Below are 14,656 nucleotides of genomic sequence, written 5' to 3'. Positions count from 1 at the left end.
CTACCACCGTCATCATCTTCATCTCTGACCACCGAAGTCGCCGGCCCCGATTCGCGCCGCCCAAAGCGCCCCGAGCCCACCGAACCGCCATTCGAGACCCCCGTGAGCTTCTCCCTTGATTCCCCATGTTCCCCTCTCCTATTGCACGCCGTAGCCGCTGCTCCACCATGGCCAAGTCCGGCCGCCGCCCGAGGTCGTCGCCGGCCTCGTTCCGGCCATCTCCTGGCCCGTGGCTGGGTCGGGATGGATGTGGCCCAACCTGGGCTTCACGTAGACGGCTTCGGCCATCCAAATGGTCGCCGGATGGCGAAGTCCGGTGAGCCCCGCCATGTCTGGAGTCATCGGCGTTGAGCCGCCGGTGGTTCCGGCCCCTTGACCAAAGGTTTGACCTCCCTTGGGTCACCTACAGGTGGGGCCTGGCCCCTGTCAAATTAGAATATTTTCAGAAATAAGTTAAACAAGATAATTAACCTAATGACCCACTGAAAGTGGGCCTAGACCCTAATTAGAAATATAAGTTTAAAATTAAACCCTTTTTAACACCTGTGTCACTAACTAGTGGGCTCTCGCTGTCAAGTTTGACCTGGCCGACCAGTTGACCTGCTGACGTCAGTGCTGATGCAATAATAGTATTTTTGTTTATAAAATAATTCCAGAAATGTCTAAAACTTCTAAAAATCATAGAAAATAATCTGTAAGTTGAATGAAAATAATTTATATATGAAAAGGATCAGAAAAATCCAAAGAATCTGATTATGGCATTTTCATGCATGTTTGAAAATGTTAACAACACCAAATAGGCAAACTGATGAATAGGGTAAATTTAATAAATAGTTTGGAGTTGGAAATTGATACTTATTTGAATTCCACTTCAATTGTTATGACCAAACATTGGTCGATGCAAAACAGTACCTCAAATACTAACCCCATGCATGTTGGAACAATTTGTTATGAGCATCAGGTCGAATCAATTATAAGGGTACTTGGAACGATACCCGGCTTGAAGTGATGCTTGGATCCTAATTCAAACCAACTTCAACTTAAGAAATGATAGCCACATTAGCCCTGCCACCTTTCATTTCATGTCTTGAGCATGCATCATAGTGTTGCATTTCCGTGAAGTAATTGTTGTTCTTTCTTGTTTGTCGGTGTTGTCCCCCCCCCCCCCCCCCGGTAAATGATGTTTCCGACGATCTGATCGTTGACATTGATGAAGACTCATTGCTATCTTCAGAACTGTCAGGCAAGCAAACCCCCTTGAGCATATTGAAATAAACCCACTCTCTCGCTCCTGCTCACTTTTACTGCATTAGGACAAACACGATTCAACTATACATGTTATTGGTAGTTGAACCCATTCCTCTACATGACCTGATTTTGTCACAGTAAATAGTTGAAACCACTTGGCATGAGTAGCAACTGCTTGAGCCTTGTTGTGCTTACTCATCCATGATTGTTTACATTGCCTGCTATGCTTAGAGTCGTGTCGGTTCTGATCCGTCTGGATGATGAATCGGAATGGTTGTGTTCATATCCTACAGTGTGAGAGTAAAGGTGTGAATCTGATTTGGTAAAGGTAGCGATGAGAGGCCATGTAGGAGTACATGGTGGGTTGTCTCATTGGGACCGTCCTTAAGAACTGAGTTCTGTGTGTGTTATCCAAGACAAGATACTACCACACATTGGGATACTTAATTGACCCTCTCGTCTTATTAATCGCCTAGATCTCTGTCCAGGAGTTGCAATTAGTTTCTGGTGTTTGTAGGAAAAGTGTTGGCGGCCGTGTTTAGCTCTGCCCGACGGGGTAGGCTTCTCTATGGTAGATACACAGTGGCACGATGTACCAAGTGGCACCCGGATGGTGGGCTTGGGAACCCCGCGCGCATTGTTTGGGGCCGTAGAGGAAACCTCGGCCGGACTTCCTTGCGGGTTCAGTCTTAAATAGGCGATAAACCTGGACTAGGGTCTTGTGTGGTTAACGGTCGTGGCCGACACCCATGGCAATTCTTCCGCTTGAAGGTTGCCGAGATGCATGACGTGCATATGGTGCTAAGTGATGAGAGCATGTGTGAAGAAGTATACCCCTGCAGGGTGAATCAATCTGTTCGAATAGCCGCGTCCTCGGTTATGGACTACTTGGAAACATTACGTGGTACATAGACAATTTAAATGGATACTCTAAAACATGCAAGATAAGTGTGAGTGCTATGGAATACCTTCTCATAGGGAGTCGAGAGTGGATCCATTGTGGTGTATTGAATTGGTGAATATGTGGACTCGTGTGCATTATCCCACCTCAAAGAAAGAACTTGTAGTCGTAGTACGGGTTAGCCAAGAGTCAAAGCTGGCTTGCTGCAATCAAAGCCCACAATCCTTTCATTGAAACATGATGCATATGTAGATAGTTCTGATGTAAGACTTGTTGAGTACCTTTGTACTCACGGTTGCTTTATTTATGTTTTTGAAGAGAAGACTTAGACTCATTAAAAGGTTCTACGCGATGTGTTCGATGTTGACCGGAATAGCTTGGGAATCCCAGACAGAGGTCTGGCTCCTTTGGTAGGGTCGTAGTAGCTTTTCAGGCTCTTCCAGCCACTTTTAGTAGATGTCTGTACCCAGACATGATTTGCTTCCGCTTGTTGTTTGTATGACTTGAGTGTCGGGTCACGAGACCCCTATTTGTAATATCATACTATGTTGACTCTTATGAGTCTTTAATAAATGCTTGAGTCATAGAGTTATGTTGTGATGCCATGTTGTATCTACACATATCGTGCATAATGTGTGTATGTTTGAAATGCATTATATGTGTGGGATTCGACACCTAGTTGTTTGCCTTTAGTAGTACTCTTTACAGGGAAATGCCTCTTTGTGATTCCATCGAGCCTTGGTAGTTTGCTACTGCTCGGAACACATTGATTGACCGGCATGTATCCTTCTTTGCTGTTGTGTCTGTCCCCTCGGGGAAATGTCACGCGGTGTAATGGAGTCCTTGTAGCTTGCTACGACTCGTCTACACACGCTGATGACTGACACCTGCTTTGCTGGGTTATGTATGCCTGTCCCTGTACGGTTGTACCGCTCGGGTTTATAACTAGTCATGTCGACCCGGGTTCTTTGTCGTTTGAACGCTAGCAACATATTCATATACGTGAGCCAAAAGACGCAAACAGTCCCGACCAAGGTAAGGTGGCAGCCGTGGACTTTACCATGCGTGAGGCCGCAAAGTGATGTGATGTGTTACAGTCTAGGTTCTTATGACTCAGGATCGGGGTCCCGATAGTGGTAGAGGAAGATGGGCGTGTGGCGTACTTGACACTTCTCGAGGCTATCTCCCAAAAGTAGGGGAAAGCCCGTCTCCATGAGCATCTCACGTACGACGACCATCTACAAGGATGTAGGAGAGAAGGTTAGTAAGTTTTGGTGGGTGCAGAAAATCTTAGTGGTAAAGGCTAGCTGCACGAATCGCCTCGGCCATCGTCCATGCTCCCTAAGGCTTCCTATAGTCAGGATGGCTCTGATACCAGCTTTGTGGGGACCCCGACTTATGAGTCGAGATCGCCAAATGAATGTGCTTAGTGATCCCAGAGATCAATGCTCATCGAACACACATATGCTGAATAATAAGAGTCTTACATCCAAGTACCGAATTATTACATCACATGACCGAATGGTAAAGTTCACAAGGTAGGGCCTATAAGGCCAAATCACACAGATACAAGTAGTAGCGGAAACTTAGGGCTAAGTGGGTGTCCATGCCATCAGCCTACACCAACAGGCATTCTGACTGGCAAGCGTCCTAGTTCGGAGGGCCGTCTCCGAAGACGTACTCTTCTCCAAACTCCGGTCCTTCCAAGCCAATGAGTACTTTTGAATGTACTTGCAAACAGCCCATGATATGAACAATGCAATGGATAAGATAACAGGTAATATGTTTGGTGGATAACAACTTGGTTGTAAATAAACATGATCATGGTGCAACATAAGTAAAATGTTGATTTGAAGACCAGGTTACAGATATCAACATATCTGTCAAGGGCTGAACACTCCAGGTTCACCCGATATGCCAAGTCACCAAACTTGGTCATCTCAACTATTTTATATTAACACTACACACTCACACACACTTGGTTTATGCGGAAACGAATGGACGTACTTTAAGCAGCACCACCCAATTGGCCTTGATCATGGACACGGATATTCGAATAGTTTTTTTGTAGAGGTAGTACGTTGGTCCCACGAGATCCTGCAAACTTCCGTGTCATCCACGACTTATATAACATACCCGATGTAAGTACCCAATCAATGCCTTTCCCCTAATGATACTAGACAAAGAGGTCCACTCGATTGGTACCCAACCCACATGTTGTACGTCTTACGAGCACCGACTCTAGACAGTATCAACCATGTGGGAACCAACGGTGTGCCTGGAACACGTAAAAATGGCATAGTCGCCCTACCTCGCACGACCCCATCACGAGAGTGACCACACATCACTCCCGCCACTAGTAATGTGGCTCTTTGCTAGCACCGACCAGAGTAATCAACAAAGGCCCATCCATAAAGGGGTAACGTGGTCGCACATGTAAGGTTGGGACGGTCGACACATCATAAATCTAATCCCATTTCCGAAACAATACACACAGAAAATACCCAGTGCACCACTTCACCAAAAGTAGCCACCTAACTCATCATGACCCTCGGGCATTAGTGGCACCCGACGGGGTTTTCATAAACCTTTGATTTATATCAACATCATGCTCATGCTACTACTATTCTATCTTTACTTGTCAACAAGATATTAGCGTGATCCTCATAGGTGGTAGGATCAAACTCAATGCAAGTGCTCCGGAGGAGCATTCGGTAACATTACTTCAATGATTTACCGACACTCATGATCACATGCAACGGAAATATTTTCTCTACTAGCATGCAATATAACATATGTTCAAATCATGGTCAAAGGGTTGCTTGCCTTGGTCAGCTAGGTATCCGGGGTCTTCGGGGTCTTCAAGTCCAACTCCTTCGTCACACGGGTTTTCTATCGTCGTAATAAATAAAAAGCAATAAGTGGCTCACTCACAAACAGATCACAAAGTTACTTTAAAAACATTGTTTAATTTTGATAAATCAATATTGTTGTTTTGAAAATATTAGCCTCTAGTTTTAGTGAAAGAATAATTTTAAAATCAATATAACAGAAGCAAAACTATTCCAAATTAACTCTTTTATTATTATAAAAAAGAATAGTTTCGCAAATATTCATCCAAGGGTTCTATTAAATACTACACATTTTTAGGAAAATAACAGTGAAAGAATCATAATTTTTCACTCGATAATTTTTTTACAAAAATCATTTAAAACCAGGTTTTAAATAAAAAGAAAAAGGCTACAACCCCAGCCTCGCTTGACCTAGGACTGGGCCGGTCGAGAGGCCAGCCAACCAGCATGCCCAGGCGCGCGCGCCGTCAGGTTTGAACCTGACGCGTGGGCCCCTACGGTCAGTGGCTGTGGGCAGCGAGGGAGAGAGAGATGGGCCACTGACAGGTGGGGCACACTTGTCGGGGTCATCTCCTACCTCTGGCCAGGGAGGAGGAGGAGCACGCTGGCGTGGCTACCGACGTCCTCGGGCCCTAACGATGACAAGAATGGGTCCGACTCATCGTTGCCTACCTGCTGGTGGTCGAGTTGATGACGGAGGGGCTGTGGTTCACCGGCGACGAGGTTGCCGCGGCGGAGGGGTTTCGGGTGAAATTGTAGGTGGGAGCTACGGGCACGGATTCGCTCGGGGAAGAGAGGGGAAAGCTTTCTGGGGTCACGGGGAGTGCTTTGGTGGGCAGAGGGATGCGAGAACCAACGTGTAGCCGGAGATCAACCAGAGCTCCGAGGCACAGGGACCTTGGTCAATCTCGAGCACCGGGGCTCTGCTTGCTCAATGGGGTGGCTAGGGAGGTGATTTAGGTCTCGGTGAGGTGGAGTGAGTGGTTCTGGAGTGAGGGAAGGGGCTATTTATAGGCCCGTGACGGTGAGCCGACTCGGGAGCACCGGTGATCCACCGTGGCGTGCATGGGGGTACATAGAGAGGCTGGGGTCGAAACCACGGTCTCAGGACATGGTTTTGGACCTCCAGGACTCACATCGAGAGAGAGGGAGAGAGGAGAGGCACGCTATAGTGGTCGCGCTCCTCTAACGCTTCTCGTGCACGTGGGCACGCGTCGCACCGGCTCTTAGCGCGGGAGAGGAGGGGCCTTGAGGGCTTCCTAATGAAGAGAGGCTGTCAGGGGAGGGGAGAGACACCGCGGGGAGGCTGGAACTGGCCGAGGGAGTCGCCCCCACCTCGGTTGCTCTCTATAGCGCGCCCAGAGAGCAGCTTTCGCATGCCACAGCATGCTGGCATGCTCTGGGGTGCCTTGGACGTGACTAGCGTGTCCTGGGCATTGGCTTGGAGATGCCTAGCCGTTGGAGTCCTGTGGGAGCCTCGGCTGGTCAAAGGAAGACAGGAAAACAGGTGTTGTCAGCCTTGGGCTGAAGCTCAAATTGAAGATTCTGGTTTATCTACTTTGAACCAGAGAGGGGCCACTTCACTAGAGTTAGGCACTGATGTCAGCCACCTATTCTATGAGTTTGGGAGAAAGGGATTGGGTTTAGCTGGGGTTAGGAGGGGTTTTATCCAACTGTGAGAAGGTGCTCGACAATGGTTTGGGCTGGTTGCGCCACACCACTGGTTATGCAACTTAACAGGATTGGGTTTGGAGCTAAAACATGGGGCTACACTGGAATTTTCTAGGATTTTATGGAGAATATTTATTTTGGAAATGTTTCAAAATTCAAAACAGACAGAAAAGGTTTTCAGGGTTTTACTCAAATATTTATAATATAAATAGGGCTTGAAAATCTTATTTATGGAAAATATATGTCCTTCTGAGTATGTCCAAATTTTCTCAGATTTTTCTAAGGCAGAAAAGTAATTTTCCATTTAGGAATTCCATTTCTGGCCTCAGAAATGGACATGCAAATAAAATAGGAAAATAATTCAAAAAATAATTATTTTATGGTTGTGGTGAACTAAATTGGTGCTAGAACCAGATCAAGAACTTTGGGTAAGAGCACTTCTTGCCATCAAGGACTTGTAGTGCAACCCAAAGCAGGGTTTTGAATTAACCCGAAATAAGAAAAAGTGTTTGGAAAATAATTAGGTTAGGAGAAATATGGTTTTTCATATCACACAAATTAAGCATAAAAGCATACAATGACAATCATGTCACGAACAACATTAGTTTTTAAAAAGTTTTAATAAACTCTGATTTTTCAATTACAGGAAAAGTGATAGCGAAAATAGGGTGTGACATTCAACCTGGCGAGTTTCTATATCCCAGTGACAGAAGGGGACAAGTTGCATCTTTGTGTTGCTTCTACTAAGGCTAAAATGATGGGTTTATTCATATTGGTTGAGTTTACTTTGTTTACATCATGCCATCTTACTCCAAGCATTACTTCATTTGTCATGAACTTAATACTTAGATAGGCAAGCATAAAAGAGCTCTTGAAGTGAAGTAATAGTAATAGGTGGAGGCAGGAGTCAGCCTATTTGTTTATGGATGTGATGCCTATATTTACATGATCACTGCCGTGGATATCGCATAACTATCCACTCTTCTATCAATTTCTCAACAGTAATTTGTTTACCCACCATGTGCTATTTTCATGAGAGATGCGAATAGGGAAAATTATGCCCCCGGGTCTATTCACAACATATTGCTAAATCCTCCAATACCTTGCTGCCATTTATTTTATTTTATTTTGTTTTACCTTTTATAATAATCTACAATTATGTACACACCTCATTCCCTTGCAAATAACGAGACCAAGGGGATTGACAACCCTCTTGCCCGCGTTGGGTGCAAGCTGTTTGTTCTTTCGTGTGGAGTCATTGAAGACGGTTGTGGTTGATATTCCTATTGGTTCGATAAACCTTGGTTTCATAATTGAGGGAAATGCTTACTCACATTGTGATGCGATAACCCATTCCTCTTCATGAAAAACCCAACACAGATCACAAGTATCACTCCTCCTCCTCCCCAGGAAGTCTATGCAGTGTGCAAGTTCACTGACGCAAAAGTTGAGTGGATGACCCTTGACACTATCACCTACCGCCTTCAGGCCGTGGTGGTGGAGCTGGTCATGTGCATGACGGCTGATGGTGGGGTGGAGGCCATGACAGTGGGGTGGCGGCTGGCAGCAGTGGCAGAGTGTGTGGTGGGTGGCATGCGCACACCCAACAGGGCCGCCACACACACTACATGAGGACAAGGATAGTGACGCCACCGTGGTGGTGCAGCCTCCTAGCTGGAGTTGTCCTATAGCAGACTGTACGTGCGATGATGGCGGATCGATGCCATTGACAATTGGGGAGAAGTAGACGAGATAAGCTACATGGAGAGAAGGGTGAATGCAATGCAGAGTCGCCAACCGTGAGCGTTTATATAGCATACCTATAAGCATTGGGGTTTTGGGGGATTCCAACAAACTAGGAAGTAAGATTGTGCGGTTGTGCGCGAGAACTTCCGAGGGAACGTTTGTGCGGTGCTCAAGCATGCTTTGGAATCCTTTAGTGGCAACGTGGCGGCAAGACGTGCGAGAGGAGGATTAAATGACACATAGACATACAGTTAATAATTAAAAAAATGCAATTGAAGTACTCAGCAAACGAACGTTTACTACGTACTGTCATAAACGATCATTCGCCAACGGTGTGATGTGAAACACGACGCCGATTCCCACGAAACCGCTGTCTTGCAACCGTAGTCGGCTTGTAGACGGCCATTCCCCGTGTGTTCAACTGATCTATGCATGTTCTTGCTTGTGGTTGAGGAGATGACGGCATATGCTTCCCGCGTCCCTCCGCGCATGCTGCCAGCGGTTGGTGCTGGTGCATGATCACATACGTTTGGCGGCGTGCTACTCGTAAACTGCATTAGGATTTTCCCTGAAGAGGAGGGGAGATTCATCACAATTGAGATAAGTATTTCTCTTAGTGACAACCAAGGTTATTGAACAATTGGACAATGAAGCAAACCCCCACCAATAACACCTACACACACAGAACCAAACACTTGTACCCAACCCGGGAAGAGGGTTGTCAAGCCCCTTGAACTCGTTACTTGCAAGGATTAAAGGCTGATAGATAGATAAGATAAATATCAAAGTAAATAAATTTCAGAAAGGTAAATGAGGTTTTAGTAAATATATTTGAGTAGACCCGGGGGACATAGTTTTCGCTGGAGGCTTTTGTCTTCAACATAACATACGATGGGTAAATTTTTATTGCTGGGTAATTGACATAATAGAGCATAGTTATGACATGTTATTCACTGCAACTATCATGGATATAGGCATCACGTCCCTAAACAAGTGGACGGACTCCTGCCTACATCTACTATTATTACTCCACTCATCGATCGCTATCCAACATGCATCTAGAGTATTAAGTATGAAACAGAGTAATGCTTGGAACAAGATGACATGATGTAGACAAAGTAAGACAACCACTATATTCAGAACTCATCATTTTATCCTTAATGGTAACAATACAAATGCATGGCATGTCCTTTTCTATCACTGGGATTGAGCACTACAAGATTGAACCAATGACAATACACCACTTGTCACACCCCAAAATTTTAAAAATATTTTTCTGAAATAAAATTTTGCCTAGAATAAAAAGTTTGAGAAAATGAATTGTGTCATGGCTATTTTCAAAGCCTCTTTCCAAAAACTTTCTCTTCAAGTGGCTTTTCAAAATTCTTTTCATGCTTGAGCCCTTACTCGAGACCATTTGAATTATTTATTTGCTTAGAAGGGAATATTATTTTGGCTATGTCCATTTTATATTTGAATTTCTGGATTTTTAATTAAGGTTTGAAATACTCCTTTTACTTCCTAAAGAGGTTTTTCCCTAGGAATATGTTTTTGAAAGTTTATGTTGGAAACGGAATACTTTCATAAAAGCATTTCCTTCTTCTGGTAAATTCTTGGGATATTTTATTTTAACATTTTAAACAAGAATTCTTTTATTCAAAAACATATTTATAGTTCCTTTTAGGGCTGATTTGGCACTACAACCTTGTGACAAATTATTCTAAAAATTCTATAAAACAATTGTAGGTGACTTGTGAAGCCGCTGGATCACATTTATGCAAAAGCCTACTCAAGTGTTTTGAATGTTTTAAGCACAATAACTGCTTTTCTAATGTGGTCCAGAATTGAGTTTGTACTACAACCCCTAGAAATATTCTTTCATAAATTCCATAAAAAATTTGGGATGTCAAGTATAGCATAAGATTCACTTTTATGCAAAAACCTCACTGTGTGCTTTGTAAAATTTTAGCAGTACAACCATTTTTCTGTTCTGGTCCAGTTTGGTGCTTTACAGTGCAACCCTAATTTTCCTTGCTCTGATTGCGTTGAAATTTTGCATGCTTGTTTGCAACCCTACCAATACCTTAACTCCAGGAATTGAGCCCCATTGGGTGAAAGTAGATGCATGTGATAATTGCTCCAAGTTTCTGATCAAAAATGTGTTTTTCAAAATATTGCATTAGCCAGATTTGATTTTTGCCAAACTAACCTCACCACCCTCCCTATCACTTAGAGAGACCCTGATATGGAAAGTTTGGTGGGCATCAAAGGCCATTTGGAGCCCCTGGAATTTCATCAAACACTTGGGAGCATGACTAGATTTTGCATGAGTTTATGTTTCCACTATGGACTTGATGATCTGGCCCAACCAACTTGTCCAATAGCTTGGCCTTACCCTATAGCCCACCACTGTCAAATTTTAGCAGCCGCAGCTCCTCGTGGACCACCGCAGCATTTCGTCGAGCAGATGTTGTACACGGTCTGGGTTCACCGAGAGCGCACGTTTTGCACGCGCATGTCTGAGCCGCCGCGTCCCCCGTGACCTTGTCCTCTGGACCAAATGCAGAGCCGCGTCAACCCTCTCTTCCCCCTACAGCCAGTCATCGCCCCTTTGCAAGCAGAGAAACGGCAGTGCGATCACCATCGTTCCCCCAGTGTTGCTGCCATGGCAGGCACTGCCTGAGCCCCCTTCGTGCTCCACCTGTTCCTGGACCCCTTTTCCTCGCCGTTTGCTGCTGCCCCTGCAGCCTCTCACTGCCCTGCTGCCCCTGCTTCGCCCTGCCGCCGCTCGTGTGCGCCTGAGCCGATTGCTAGAGCTTGCCGCGGTCGGTCTTATCCGAAGCTCCATCGAACCGCCTTGAGCTGGGCATAAATGAGAGCTCCGAGCTCCTCAACAGCCTCCCACGACCAGTAGCTCCACTCCCCATCGCCCAATTTAACCCGAGCAACCTTCTCTGCTCACCTTTGGCATCAGCGCCGCCGTCGACCCCCGGTTTGATTCCTGCAGCCCTGAGCCCCTCTCCTCCTCCCAGTACCCCTGCTAGCCTACCCAGACCCCAAGGAGCCCATTCCCACCGACGAGCATAGCCGGGAGCCACCCGAGACCAAGGAAGCCAGGTGACAGAAGCTCCCTCTGCCATTGTTGAAGTGCTGCTCGACCTTGAGCTCCGCAGCTTCCCTAACCTCCAAAAATGGAGGTAACACTCCTTCCTGAGCATGTGCATGGCCGGAGCATGGCGGGAGATGCCCGGTGCCACCGGCAATCGCCGTCGGAAGCAGCTCGGTTCCTGTCCACAGCACACGCGGGAGGAGGGAGAAGAACCCGACAGGCGGGTCCTGCCTGTCGGTGAGCCAGCAGCAGCCCAAGTAGCGCAATGCCCTCTGGTACGTCTCCCTTCTGGTAAAGTGTATTCCCATGTGTACATTTCAGCAAAGGCACTTCCTATGTTAGAAAGCGTATTGCACCCGAAAAGTTTTCATTTGTTTTAATTTCAAAAGCAGATTTGACTGGCTATAACTTTTTATAGGAAACTCCAAATCAATTGATTCTTTATCCTACTGGTTTAGAATTTCATCTAGTTTATTTTAAGATTTATTTTAAAAAAAATCAAACAACTTTTATGTACTGCTTTGGAATTGCGTGTTGAATGGTATTATTTTCAAATAGGATATGGAGAGAGAAGTAAACTTTCAAAAGTTTTGGAGTGCAAATCTACTTCTCTACACACCTAAGGCGAGAATCTTTAATCCATATATGCATATGTTGTGTAATGATTGTGGTGGTGCTTATATCACGTGAATTGAGTTTATATTGATAATAGCATCACATGAAATAATACTTTACATTCTTCATACATGGTACTTGCTACTTCTCAAACAACATCGCCAGAAATTGACACGTTGACGGAGACTTGCTTGCGTTGGTTTTTCCCTTGAAGAGGAAAGGGTGATGCAGCACAGGAGGAGTAAGTATTTCCCTCAGTTTGAGAACCAAGGTATCAATCCAGTAGGAGAATCTCGTCAAGTCCAGAGTACCTGCGCAAACACAAAAGAGCTTGCACCCAACGCTTTTAAAGGGGTTGTCAATCCCTTCAAGATTGTTTGCAAAGTGAGATATGAAGGCGGAAAGTGCAACGAAGTAAAAAGTGTAAGGCTGAAAATATGGTGTGGAGTAGACACGGGGGCCATAGTGTTCACTAGAGGCTTCTCTCAAAATAGAAAGTATTACGGTGGGTGAACAAATTACTATCGAGCAATTGATAGAACCGCGCAAAGTCATGACGATATCTAAGGCAATGATCATACATATAGGCATCACGTCCGAGACAAGTAGACCAATACTTTCTGCATCTACTACTATTACTCCACACATCGACCGCTATCCAACATGCATCTAGTGTATTGAGTTCATGACGAAGAGAGTAACGCCTTAAGCAAGATGAATTATGTAGAGGGATAATCTCAAACCAATAATGAAAACCCCATCTTTTTACCCTTGATGACAACAACATGATGCGTGCCTCGCTACCCCTTCGGTCACTGGGTGAGGTCACCGCACGGTATGAACCCAAAACCAAGCACTTCTCCCATTGCAAGAATCATAGATCTAGTTGGCCAGACAAAACCCACAACTCGAAGAGAATTACAAGGATATGATATTATGCATAAGAGAGATCAGAAGAAACTCAAATAAGATTCATAGATAATCTGATCATAAATCCACAATTCATCGGATCTCGACAAACACACCGCAAAAGAAGATTACATCGGATAGATCTCCATGAAGATCATGGAGAACTTTGTATTGAAGATCCAAGAGAGAGAAGAAGCCATCTAGTTACTAGCTATGGACCCGTAGGTGTACGGTGAACTACTCACGCATCATCGAAGAGGTCATGGTGTTGATGAAGAAGCCCTCCGTATCTGAATCCCCCCTCCGGCAGGGCACCAGAACGTGCCCCAGATGGGATCTTGCGGAGACAGAAGCTTGTGGCGGCGGAAAAGTACTTTCGATGAGCTCCTGATTTTTTTGGGATTTTTAGGGAATATATAGGCGCAAAAACCTAGGGCAAAGGGGCCTCAGGGAGCCCACAAGCCTGGTGGCCTCGGGCCCCCCTGGCTGCAGTGTGAGGGCTTGTGGTCCCCTGCCCTGATTCTCCGGCTCTCCGATTTTTTTCTGTTCCGAAAAAAATCTTTTTGGTAGTTTCATTCCATTTGGACTCCGTTCAAAATCCTCCTCTGAAAGGGGTCAAAAACATGGAAAAAATAGGAACTGGCACTTGGCACTGAGTTAATAAGTTAGTCCCAAAAAATAAATAAAAGGCATACAAAACATCCAAAGTTTGACAAGATAATAGCATGAACCAATCAAAAATTATAGATACGTTGGAGACGTATCAAGCATCTCCAAGCTTAACTCCTGCTCGTCCTCGAGTAGGGAAGTGATAAAGAATGAATTTTTGATGTGGAATGCTACCTAGCATAGTTGTCCTTTGCAACTTTTTTCACGTGACATGAATGTTCAGATCCGTAAGATGCAAAACAATAGTTTTCTATTGACATGAAAACAATAATACTTCAAGCAAACTAGGAAAGTAATCATGAACTTTCAAAATAACAAGGCCAAAGAAAGTTATCCCTAGAAAATCATATAGTCTGGCTATGCTCCATCATCCTCACACAACTATTGTAAATCATGCACGACCCCGGTATTGGCCAAGTAATTGTTTCCGCACTCTTACTTTCTCAGACTTTTTATAACTATCACGCAATACATGAGCGCGAGCCATGAATATAGCATTATAGGTGGAATAGAGTGTGGTGGTGGTTGTGAGACAAAAAGGAGGAGATGGTCACATTGACTCGGCATATCAAAGGGCTATGGAGATGCCCATCAGTAGATATGAATCTGAATGAGTAGGGATTGCCATACAAGGGATGCAATAGAGCTATAAGTATGTGAAACCTCAAAGGGAGAACTAGCGGGTGTGCATCCAACTTGTTTGCTCACGAAGACCTAGGGCAATTTTGAGGAAGCCCATCATTGCAATATACAAGCCAAGTTATATAATGAAGATTCCCACTAGCACATTGTAGTGACAAAGCAAGAAGCTCTCAATCATGAAGAACATGGTGCTATTAAGAAGCACAAGTGTGGAAAAAGATAGTAGCATTGTCCCTTCTCTCTTTTTCTCTTTTTTTAATATTTGGGCACTTGGGCCTCTTTTTCTCTTTTCTC

This window comes from Hordeum vulgare, chromosome 2H (genome assembly GCF_904849725.1).
Source record: "Hordeum vulgare subsp. vulgare chromosome 2H, MorexV3_pseudomolecules_assembly, whole genome shotgun sequence".
Classification (NCBI taxonomy): domain Eukaryota; kingdom Viridiplantae; phylum Streptophyta; class Magnoliopsida; order Poales; family Poaceae; genus Hordeum; species Hordeum vulgare.
This window is presented reverse-complemented; position numbering follows the sequence as displayed.